General features: G+C 32.9%; 1 pseudogene; it reads right to left on the bottom strand.

Annotated features, from left to right (window-relative positions):
- Positions 1-6,327: 6,327 nt before the first annotated feature.
- Positions 6,328-12,430, bottom strand: LOC108987820 (annotated as a pseudogene).
- Between the last annotated feature and the right edge of the window lie 903 nt (positions 12,431-13,333).

The following is a 13,333-nucleotide window of genomic DNA, read 5'->3' as shown; positions in this document are numbered from 1 at the left end:
AAGGACAAAATGGTTTAGAACGGGATTGGCCCAGCCTTCAATGATTTATTTTTCGGGTGACATCAGAATCTCAGATATACAGTCTATTTAACAATAAATATTAAATAAGTTTTCTTATAAAAGAATATTTTTTTAAAAAATATATTTTTTTAAATAATTATACGAGACTTGCACAATTTAAATTTGTGTAAATTATTTTTTATTTTTTATTTATTTATACGGGACTCAAAGCTCATTTGATAGAGATTTTAGACCACCTAACCGGAAATGCATATTTGTAGAGTATAATACTATGAGAAATTATGAATTTATAAATTATTTTATAAGTCTAGATGAAATAAATTGTAGATGTGTAAAACTGAAATTTATTTCTAATGAAATGGATTATGGGATGAATAGATTAGTTAACGTTAAATTGAAGATCAGATTGCAATTCCAAATGGGTTATAATCTGAAGCAAGCCTGTTAGCTACGACGATTAGGCACATGATATCCAAGTAAGCAATTGAGAGTGGTTGATATGTGACAAATATGGTAGATACTTGGTATTAGATTAGCAAAATGTCAAGTTTAACAAAAATATAAGTAATATCAACATAAAACTTATTTTAAAAAGTAAGATTCAGTAAATTTATTTTAATTTCATTTTTTACATTACATTCTTATTTAAAAACTATTCCTATCATTTTGTAAAATAAAATCACTAATTAAGATTTAATACCACCTTCCCAATTAAATTATTATTTTTAATTTTAGATAAAGTTTAAAATATTATTATTATTTGGAGATTTGAAAAAGAATTGTTTATTGTATTTTGTATGAGAGTTTGAGAAAATTATAATGATGAAATGAGATTAGATGAGAATTTTTTTATCTCATCTCATGCCCCAAATATGTTTGCATCCTCAACTCCTATTAACTTATCTCAACTCATCATTATAATTTTTTTAAATTCCAATACAAAATATAATAAATAATTCAACTTTTTTAAATACCAAAATAATAATAATATTAAAAAATAATATTTTAACAATATTTTATCATCTCAACTCAACATAGTTTAACATCCAAACACAACTTTATTATTTTTTTAATATTTTATAAAAAATCTAAACTCGTCTTAATAAGACCCACAAAATAATACTATTAACAATTTAACTTAACTCATCTCAACATCTAAACTTACCCTTTTAATGAAATAGTGAAGCCACGAAACCATTCCCAATTTCACTCAAATCTCGATCTTAATTCCCATTTAGATCCACTTTCCTTATGCGACATTTGCTTGTTGAGAAAGCAGAAACCTTCACTATTATAATTGATTTAAAAAAAAAAAATTGTTAGAAGAATGTATGGGATGTTAAAAGACCCCTAATTTTTATTATTATTCAATTTAGTTGAGTTGAGTTGTGAATAATATTATTTTATAGGTTCTATTGAGATGAATTTAATTTTTTTAAATTTTAACTTTTTAGGTTGAAATATATGAAATAGGTTGAGATGTGTTTAACTTTTTTATGAAAGTTTAAAAAAATATTTGGTCCCATTAATTATTAGTTTGAGATCAATTAATTTAGTTCAACAATTAAACACAACCTTATCGACACTGTCAAATGGAACTATTCATTTGGTAAAAAAAAAAAAAGGCTTTTAAATTGGAATATAGAAATAGGGAAATCAGAATTGTGGTATTCAAAGTTTAATTAATTGTCCTTGGTGACAAAAACAGTGAACATGTTTACGTATTTGCTGAGAAAGCTGCATTTTTTTGGGTATTGTAAATGGAGTACTGTGATTATAATTTATAACGCATATACACAGTATATATGTTTTTTTATGAATATCAAAAGGTAATTCAATTAACTCACTTATTCCTAGTAACTAATGATTTCATTTCATTTTGGACCCTCATCATCATAATCCTTCCTGCTTGAAAGGATTTGGTTCGGTCCATTTTCTTATTGTTTTGTGAGAAATACATGTTGTGATCAGGATGGAAAATAATACTTGCAGTCGTAAGTGTGCAAATGCCGTGCATGTATTTTAAAAAATATGAATAAATATGAGACACACATGAAAAGAAATTAATTTTTTAATTATAAATTTTATTTTTTTTAAAGTGACTGCACGACGTTTGTACATTCCACGACTATATATAGCATTACTCGATCAAAATATACATTTTTTGCAATGATATATATATATATATATTCGTTGTGAGGATATATTATATATATATATATATATATATGTTTTTACAACGAATTTGATTCGTCGGTAACGATGATACATGTTTTTGCAATAAAATTACATCGTTATTAATCAGGATGCATGTTTTGTTGTTAATGAGCATACATATTTTTGCAACAAAATTAAACCGTTGCTAATGGATACAAGCTTTTTGCACCGGGATAATGTCGTTGTTATTGTCTTAGTTAAACCGTTGCTAACTAAATTGCGCAATTGATGGCCATTTGCAAAAGAGAAATAGACTTTCATTGCAAAAAGGGTATACATTATTAGTAAGGAAAAAAAAATCGTTTTAAGATAATGATTTTTAGCATAAAATAGCACATGAATATATATATGTACCAAAATAGCATGCAGATGAAATGCACACACTATAAGAAAACTACTTAATTGTGATTAATTATTTTCTATGAAAATTATTATTTTTTGTTAAAATGAGTTTATTTTCGTCTTAAATAATTATTTTTGTTTCAAATAATCTGTCATAAATATATATTTTTTTTATAATAACAAAATATATACAAATCTCTCCATTAACCATTATTGTATCTAGGAGGGAGGCATGATAAAAACAACCACCAATTACGAGAAACATAATATCCCAGCAATTAAATCCGTGACATTAATTCATTAATTCAGTGCATAAAATCGTCGCAAATATTATCAATAATCGCTGCATTTGAGCATATGCAGCGATTTTTAAGCATTTTGGACGAAATGAAAATGCCATTTTTGACCAATTTCAGCAATTAGAGAAAATCGTTGCAAAAATTACTATTTTCAGAGATTTTTTTTCGTCGCAACTGTGTAAAAAAATCGACGAAAATGACATTTCCATTTCCCATCAAAATCGCTGCAATAAGTCAGTTCCGGCAAAATACTTTGTCGCAAAAGGTAAAAAAAGTGCCGCAATTAGTTCATTATTTTTTGCAGTGATTTTTAATTATCAATGCAATTATTTATTTCCAGCAAGTACTTTCTTAGAAAATATTATTTTCCAGCGATATTATATCGCCGCAAATATATTTATGAGACAACAAATTATTTCCGGCGAATTTTAGTCGCCGGAAAAGGTGTTTAAGGAAATTAAAAAAAATTGCACAACAGAAAAAATATGCACATCTAAATTATATGTTCTTGCTCAAAAAACAAAATTGCACAAGTGGGAAGTTCAAAACCAGACTTACAAATAATCTAAAAACCAATGACTCTTCTACAACTTGGGAAAATCATGTGAACAAAGATAAAAATTAAAAGAATATGTCAAAGTAGCAAAATAAACAAAAGAAAACAATGAATTTCGTAGCAGATAACGGCCTTGTTGAACACCACATTAGATAACAGAATTTTTTTTTTATATGAGTGAAAAAAAAAGAGGCAGAAAACTAACCTCAATTTCAGATAAGGAAGCTCCATATTCTTCATTTTTGGATTTTAGAACATCACTTAGCCTAGAGGTATTCCTGAACAAAGATGCAAACAATATACACTTGGTAAGAACTTTTACGCCATTATCAAGTTTAAACAATCACCACCTAATGCTTCAATATCAGCCTACAGGTTAATATAAAGCACCATAGATCATAATGATGCTAAATGATAAAACAAAACAAAAAAAAATTCATCAAGTCTTCACACAGAATACCAACCAGGCTTAGTAAACTTAGAAATATACAGGAGAACTAAACTCAACAAGAGAATGGGAAAACTCCTAAATCTAGTCCCCAAAAAGTAGATGAAAAATATGCTTGATATATCTTGGATTCCAATTATGTACTTTGAATTAATTAGTTTTACAACCGGATTAGATATGCATTATTTTATATCAATTTTCATTGTCTGGGATTATGGATTTTGTTGATCTGTCTTGCCTGAACAGATGGGAGTTCTGGGTCAGAAAAGAATAACTCAGAATCAGAGCCTAAGCCGAAAGTGATTCCTCGGAAGGAAGCTCCTCTTAGACCAGCCCAATCCACAACTCTATCTGCGTCTGCACATCAAAATGTATGCATGGATACCAACTTAGAGTTTCTTGATCTATGTTTGGTTGATGTAAAGTGGGAGATAGAGAATAATTTTTCGAAGCATTTATGCTTCCAGAATATGAGAAACCAAACTCAATTGTATCAAATGGTTTATTTTGGTTCAATTGAGTGGGAGGTACTGTAAGTTTTCTGATCATGCCCCCTTAACAATATGGAGTTTGGAGATATACTCCTGCTATTCTCTTTCAGGCCAATCACATGTATTATAAGAAGATTTAACTCAACTCAAATCACTTCCATTGATCGATGCAGAGACAAAGGGAGCAAAAGGATTTTGACTCAGAAAGACTGGCTTCAGCAAGAAAACGGCTTCAAGGGAACTACAAAGAAGCTCAAAATGGTTTGATTATTGCCTTTTGTTTCTACTTAAAGAAACAAAAGCAAGAACACTTTTCTTCAATTACTTAATCCATGAACAAAGAACAAATTGCATGTTTGGGAAGTAGAAAACATAGAGCTCGAGACTTCCATTGAAATGTTTCCCCCGCCCCCCCCCTTTTTCTCTTTAATTTGGATTGGGGAAGAGGGTGTGAACAGAGTGAAAAATGAAGCAGCTTTTGTTATGGTGGTGGGGCTGCTGGCCTTGTTAATGGCGGTTTCTGTTAGGAGGTGTTTTTTCATCAATTACCTTCTTTAGCATCCAAGTTAGAAAATAAGTTCCGTTTGGATTCGAAAAGTATTTTATCTCATCATTATAATTTTATCAAATTCACACACAAAATATAATAAATAATTGAGTTTTTTTAAATCTCAATTAAAATTTTTTCAAATCCTAAAATAATAATAATATTAAAAAATTATATTCTGATAATAATTTTTTAAAATTTCATCTTTAATTTTAAAAAAAATTCTATATCACACGACAACTATAAAACACGAAATGCACGAAATAGGAAATGTCCAATTTAATCTTCTTTAAAACAAAACCTTAGTCTGCTCGTTTTTCACTTGAGATCTGGTTTTTAGCCTTTCTTCCAATTTTATATCAAACCTACGCAACTAAAAACCTTCAAGTCAACTTTAAAATTCGAGAATGTACATAAAAATAATTTTTTTAATAAAAAAACAGTATATTTACAGAGAGTAATCTAAATACACATACAAATGAAGATAAAATAGATGCTATTAATTTAGTTAAAAATCACTAAATACACATACAAATGGAGATAAAATGTATAGAGAGTAATCTCAGATTATCCAAAAATTTACAGATCATTTACACGTATTTTATTCAAAAAAATATGTTTATTAATTCCTTCCCTTACACACATATAACACAGACCAGGGAGAGGTGATTACCTTCTCTTGGATGCGTGAAATGCCGCGGAGCGGAAGATGAGTGATTCGTCAGTGTAGAGAAAAATATTTCCTTTGTTTTCGATGTTTTTGGACGGAAGGATGAGAGACTATACATACGAGGGAGAAAAAGTAAAAAGTAAAATGAGGCTTTGATTTGATTTTTTGTTATTTTGTTATATTTTTTTTATTTATCTACATCAGCAAATTCGTGCGTTTCGTGTAAAAAAATGAGCTTTCCTGTAACAATTCTCTAATTTATAATTATTTCATCTCATCTACCGGCCTAAATCATTGTCTAGGAACTTCCGAGAAATTGAAATTTAAAAGTCAAAATGAAAAAGGACTGCTGGGCTTGGGTTGGGATGGTTGAAAATTGAATTATATTAATGTCTTTATTTTCGGGCTTTGATCTCTTCGCATTTTATGTGGAAGAGGAACCGATTAAATTTAAAAATAAAAAATAAACATTGTAGGGTATCTTTAAAATATAAATGAAGCGATACTTTTATCTATAATGAAATAAGTGTTTTTCACGTGACAAACTACAAAGGATGTCCATTTGACAGGATGCTACAATCACCCCTTTGGGGAAGTTAACTTTTATTAAGGAATAAAAACAATAAACAATTAGGCTTAATGCATGACAAAACAAGTTTAGAGTAGACAAAAAATGAAATTTAATCATCCTCGTTCAATACTTGAACAGGGATATATATATATATTTTTATCACAGATTTTACTTATAATCAGTATGAAATATAAATATAATATTAACATGTTCTGTGCCTTGGTAATGATACACTTTCTCTGATATCGCTGTCACCCCTAACCATCAGGTGGATTTAAGCAATAACTTACATTCTTGGTAGTGCCAATGATCTCGTATCCCACCTCTGAGGCTCTAACCTCAATACAATAGTATTTTTTTCCTTTAAAAAAAAATCTGCAAAAAATGAATGATGCATGATTATAACTCATTACCACCTGTTTCTAATAAAGCTTTCTCACTAGCCCGGAAGTCCCATTTCCAGCATTCAACCTGAGATCCCCCGGATGCATCACATCTTGTTTTTGAACCCTTCAGCCCTGCACCCTTGATTCATCTGATTTCTTCAGGCTACCCAATATTCCATCAATCAGCTTGTCCTTGTTAGCCTCAACTGGTCCAGCAACAAATGAAAAAGTCTTTTGAGCTCTTTGCCTCCGTACAAGTTTCCTGTACACCTTTTCTCTCTGTTTGTCATCATCAGAGATGGAAGGTTCATAATCAGGATATTTTTGCCTCTCTATTTGTTCTATAGTTTTCTTTCTTGACACTGATTCCATTTCATTTTTTGTAGAACTTGTATCAGCAACAGGCCCTAATTCCTCCCATGGAGGGTCAAAATCATCATTCTTCTTTGTTGAATCAGACAATTCACAATCTGAATTAGCAACTGAATGACTAGCACTATTTTCTTGACTATCAGGAAGGGCAATTTCACTTCTAGATCTGACTGACGGTTTCTTGTGAACAGCAGGTGGAGAAACTCCAGTACGAGGAATATTTTGATATTTTCTTTCTCCATGTTCTGGTGACTGTAATGTTGTGCCCAGAAAGATTGAGCTCAACACTTTTGAACCGCGAGCTTGAACCAAAGAGGTCTTTCCAACCGGCCGAGTGAGTTTGAAAGTTGATGTCTGAGAGGGGTGTTCTTCCATCCATTTCATTTCTGATATTAATAAATCTACCAAATGGAGGACGTCACTTTCACTCAGAGATCTAAGAGCTGGAGGCCCTTCCTTTCGCAGATTTTGTGCCATCTGTTCCCTGAAAAGAATCACATATAGCAGAATAATATTAGCATATGCTTCTGATTCCAAGTGCTAAGTTTAAGAAAATCACCCAGCTTAAACATCAGCAAAAGTTGTCAGATCACAGCAATAAAGGCATCAACAGGGTTAGAGAGCTTTCAGGATTAAAAAGTTTTTTTTTTCTTTTAATGACGTGGAACTTTACCAATGTAGGGACCTTTGGACCCACCCCTAAGAAGTAAATCCTGGTACAAAGATTTCTAAGTCTACAACTCATCCCAAGCCTGCCTTTTGACCATTAGGCTGCAGTCTGACGGGTTTATCAATCAGTTAATATTTACATTTGAATCATGAAGTGGAAGAACTGCAGAAAAGTTGCAGAAGTTCTCAATAAAAAGCCAGAAAATGATCAATGAAAACTATCCCAACCTTGTGGTACTCAGACTGGAGTTATAAGCCTTCCGCTAAATTTCATTCCATCTAATGAAGTTCAATACAAAACATGTGGATGCAAGATTTGAAGTAGATCCTCCCCATGATAAATTCTGATGACCAAAAGCAAAAAAAATATTATTAAGAGCTGTTTGGATAGTGAGATGAGCTGAGATGGTTTTAGATGAAAGTTGAAAATTGAATAAAATATTGTTAAAATATTTTTTTTTTTAATATTATTATTGTTTTGGATTTGAAAAAGTTGAATTGTTTATTATATTTTGTGTGGGAATTTGAAAACGTTGTAATGATGAGATGAGATGGATTGAGTGTTTTTTAATCCAAATGACTCAGACAAAAACCTATCCGACAAGTTTCCAACCACTAAACTTGAAATCTATGCTTAAAAAATATCAAAAAGCCATAGCATAAAATAAGTTGCAAATAATTCCCAGAGAACCCAGTATCTAACACGTTTAGTCAGATATATGTACTACAATTTGAGATACTTCATTTTTTCTTCCCTCTGATAGTTGATATTACATCAATGATAAGAAAATAAGGAACAGAACCAAGTATTTACACTACACAAGAACATAAGCCGGATAAAAGGATATCATCAGCAGCATCGGAAAGAAAACAGCATAAAAGATAGAAAATAAAAAAATGCATAAAACCTGGTCCTTGACTGGGAGACAATAACTGAACCATTGACTGTGCCCAGAAAAGATTCCATGTCACTCCAAAAAGAATCCATAGAAAATAAGATATGCTTTTCAGAACGACTATTTTTCTGCTCCAGTTTATTTTTTGATAAGTTCTGCTCCAGTTTATCTCTGGGTTGATCATTTAATATATCAGAATTTGGGTTACTTCTCCAAAATTTACACCAATATACCATCTGGTTGAAGAAACCTGGACCTGTGCTTGAGTTATTACCATAAGCTTCAGAAACTGTAGCAGTTTTGCTGTCTATAGCTGATCCATTATTGGCAGAAGAATATGGCACCTGACATATTGGTTTAGCATCCAGGTTTGTTGAGTTCACACATTTGTCCTTAACTTTTGCCATTTTTGAGCCATTAACAGTGGAACCATACTCAGCAGTTTCATGACCTTTTTTCTCAGACATAACAACAGAAGTAGAACATTTTTCTGGAATGCTTTGAATTTTATTTATGGGACCACCATCAATTCTGCCAAAACATTTTCTCCAAACTCTCTTTAAAAAACCCACTGCAGATGCAGAATCTTGTTCCACCACTGGAGGCATATGACGGTTCTTCACCTGTTCAACACCCTTCTGGAGAGTGCTGTTGCACCTCCTCAACGTTTAATTCAGGGGATGAAGGCACTGCTGACTTCTCATCCATCACCCCTGTAACAGATCTGCCAAGTGCAGAAGGTTCTTGAATATTTTTAAGAGGCCCCTTCACATTTGACTTGGGGGATGGAGACATGGATGGCTTCCCATTTACACCTCCAGCAACAGATCCCAGCTCACCATTTGACTTTGAAGTTGGAGAGAAGTCCAGGACTCCGTTATCACATGCAGGTTCTGCGAACAAGGCTGGATCGGACTGAAATGGTTCAGGGGTTTTAGAGGTGATACCATGTACAACAAATTGACCATCACGTTCAGACTGAAGCTTTAAAATGTGTGGCATTGATAGAAGAAAGAGGGAAAACTTTTTATACCCATAAAAGTCTGTGTCTATGTTCAAACTATTTCCCAACTTGGAACGAAGTTCTGTAATGGAAATTCCTTCAGGATGACTATTCAATATACAGCGAATCAGCTTTGTCATTATCTCTGGAACAGGACGAGGCTTAGAATCTGGACTAGGTTCAGGAAAGTCCTCAGCTTGTGAGGCTGGTTGGTCAGTAACTGAGAAGGGATCTTCAAGAGGCACCTTAGAGTGGCCATACCAAGAACCATAGAGACCATCTGGGGGTTGATTAATATGCTTCCCAGTCGGGGTTTCCCCTCTAATCAAGGAAGGCCAATGCCACATGATACTTGCAGCACTACAAAGAACACCAGGTGTACTTTCAGGACTTGCAAGCAATATATTGTAGTTGTTCATTCTTAACCTGTGTAAAATGCTAGCAAAGTCCCTGTCACCAGAAATTAAAAAGAGATGTGCTGGTGGAGGATTTTGAGAAACCCAATACATAAGATCTACAAGAAGAGACCTATCAGCGCTGTTCTTTCCACCTGCAACCAAGTAGATAATGATATCCACAAATCGTTAAAATTGAACTGATACATATGATCAAACAACAGTATATCATCTGCTCATCTACTAAACAATGTACATGAAATGTTAAAACTTAACTAAGAGAAAAGATTTGGAAACAACAATCAGTTGTAAGGAAAATTGAATGATTTGAATATATGTAAGCTTTTCAGTTGTTGACCAGAAGAAATGAGTGTGTAATTACAGAGTGCTAAATATATTATACCGCTATAATATAACAGTAAGTGATGTATTGAATATCATTCAGATTTCAAGATCCAACATACAAATTGTTGTTTGTGAATATTCATGTTCATGGCGAAGTCTCTATGTCCAGATAAATATAGAGAAAATAGAAAGGAAAAATGAAGTTCATTTCAGTTCATTTAGAGAGAGTAAAAAAAAATCTGAGAACATCATGCTCTCATTCAGATCTTATCTTTTGATATAAGTATTAACAAATGCTGCTTAAAATCCTGAAGGTAACTTAGCTTCCAATTAGGGCAGCAACAATTTACCGCTGAAGAGAAAACCTTAAGACTCATTATAGTATCAACACAAGTCTGTTGATGACTTCATCGCCATATGGATAAATCTGGAACTCTCCTGTGAGCAAGAGTTCTTCGAAGCGCAACAACTTAAGATGTGCATCAATTGCTTCAGATGTCTCACATCTTGGCTTCTCAAACAATCAATCCTTTTGTAGAACTATGTTCAAAAGCACATGACCTGGAAGCCCAGATTTTTAGAAAGAAAGGGAAGAAGGAAGAGGGTAAGGTTCGAATGTCTGCTACGATTGTAATGGTGGAGACAAACAAAGCCAATGAAGCACATGTATTGCTGAAACTGAAAGCGCAGGCAAAAGGAAAAGAAAAGGAAAAAGTTTAAAAAATATATTATAAAATTAAAATATTGTTAGAATATTATTTTTGTTTTGGGATTTGAAAAAGTTAAATTGTTTTTTGTGTTTTGTTTGGAAGTTTTATTTTTTATAAGTAAGAAAAATTTATTAATCCTCATAATTATGCAAAGCCCAAGTACAGAGTATACAGGAGAAATATACCTAATTACAGCCTACTAGCAAAGAAAGAATCTTGCAAGTCATTAAATTTGTTTGGAAGTTTGGGAAAGTTATAATGATTAGGTAATGATAGATTAAAACGTTGAAGATTTTAAATTGAAAAGTGACTATGTTTCAGTGGTGTTTGGATGTTGAGATGAGATGAGACCATCTCGACATCCAAACGGGGCCTAAACCTTTCAAAAAAAATCTATTGGTTTTTTGTTCAGTCAGTGAACTACTATTTCATGCAACCTTGATAAGACAAATCATAAAAAGCATATACTGCTCAATCAAGTTTTAGGAATTAGGAAATTGCAGCCCTCTGCCTCACTAACAAATTGAAAACTTTTACAATCAAACTCAATCTCACGGTCGATGGCTCAGCAATGACAGCATTGTCAGCACCACTAAGATCATAAATAAAATCCTTCATCCCAATACACCAACCAAAATTGATCAATTTATCATTTAAGAGATTAACTCAGCCACCTACAATATCTGATATTTTTGGGATAAAAAAACAGCATACTTCACTTCAGCAATTATTTTCCTAAATAAATTAACTTCAACGGGTTAGCCATCTAACTGATAAAAAATTCAATATTATTCCACACAATTCAACTTAATTACTTCAAAGTTCAAACAACAATCACTAACAGTCCATATTATCAAACTTAAATATGCTCACTAACTACCGATCCGAAACGTGTGAAAACACCCCCTATGCCAGAGAATTAAATAAAAAGAAGCACGAACCGTTAGGGATGTGAGTGATATTGATCCCAGTCGAGGACAACGCCTCCTGCTTCACCCTCGAGAGCTGGAAAACGTCACCAAACGCCGTGATGGTAACGGGACCCTTTATCCCACTGGCCCGAACCGCCGCGGTTATGGAGTGGGCGACCTTGAAGACGTTGACACCATTGGGCAAATTGCAATTCTCGAAGTCCCACCACACCGAAACTCTCACATTCCGGGACTCCTCGTCGTGGCGTCTCCCCGGATGTAAGGAATAGGACGCGTAATGCGAAGAGGATGAGAAATGAGAGATTTTGACAAGTAGTGGAGAAGAATAAGAGGTGAAGAAGAGGAGGGTTCTTGGAGAGAGTGGGGGTCTCATGGTGGTGGGAGGGATGGGAGTAACGGCAAGAGGTAAGGCTAGGGCTTATAATTGGGGTTTCGGGTGTTGGTTGAGGAAGAAAGTCTGTCATTGCATGGTGGCTTCGGAGATTCGAGGAGGGAATTAGGGTTTAAGACGGGTCGTGTGCGGAGAAGCAGGAGATGCCAGTGCCAGATAGAGGTCTCCCTAAAACCCTAGCGCACGTGAGAATCAGGTGCGGTGTCTGTGAATTTTGGGTTTTATTCACGTTGAATTACGTATGTTTAAATCAAATAATAATAAAATATTTTTATTTTTAATTTTTTTTAAATTATTAATTTTTATATATTTTACAATTAGCACCATGTACTCAAAAATACAAATTCTATATATCTAAATAGAATAAATATAGATAGAAGTTACTATTAGGAGCATCCATTTTGCACACATGATGTGACATCATTTAGACCAAATATCTCTCCAAGTGAGTATTGGGAATAATGTTTTGAATACCGTACTGGACGCTGTACCGGTCAAAGTACTGGAACGAAATATTTTGGTACCGGTACCGTTTCGGGATAACATTTCGAGATAGTCGATATATAAATAAATTATATTCTAAAATTATATTCCAAAATAATAGTATATATATAAATAAATTATATATAAATACATATATATAAATTATAAATAGTTTAGTCTGAATTGGAGGTAAAAAATTGAACTTGTAGTTTGAAAAAATTAAAAAAAAAAATGAAGGTCGAAATATCGACCGGTACAGGCCGAAACGGTTGGTACGGCCAGTATTTAGGCCTGTACGAAATACAGGTAGTACCTGTACCGGCTCAGTGGCCGGTACGACAAATATCGGCCGTACCGGCCAGTACGGTACGATTTTCAAAACTTTGGTTGAAAACAATCAACTAGAAGCAGTCACACAGTGAGTGTAAAGTGTGCACTGCTATAGTGACTTCTCTATAACATTACTCATATAAATATTACCAATTTCATATATCAAAATGACTAATTTTATCAATAAATATTAATATGTACTAAAAAACACTTTGTATCATTAACTTAATACAAATTTCATATATCAAAATCATCTTAA

The sequence above is a fragment of the Juglans regia genome, chromosome 10 (assembly GCF_001411555.2).
Source record: "Juglans regia cultivar Chandler chromosome 10, Walnut 2.0, whole genome shotgun sequence".
In the NCBI taxonomy this organism is placed as follows: Eukaryota; Viridiplantae; Streptophyta; class Magnoliopsida; order Fagales; family Juglandaceae; genus Juglans; species Juglans regia.
The sequence above is the reverse complement of the archived record's forward strand: the minus strand, read 5'-3'. Positions and strand labels throughout refer to the sequence as shown.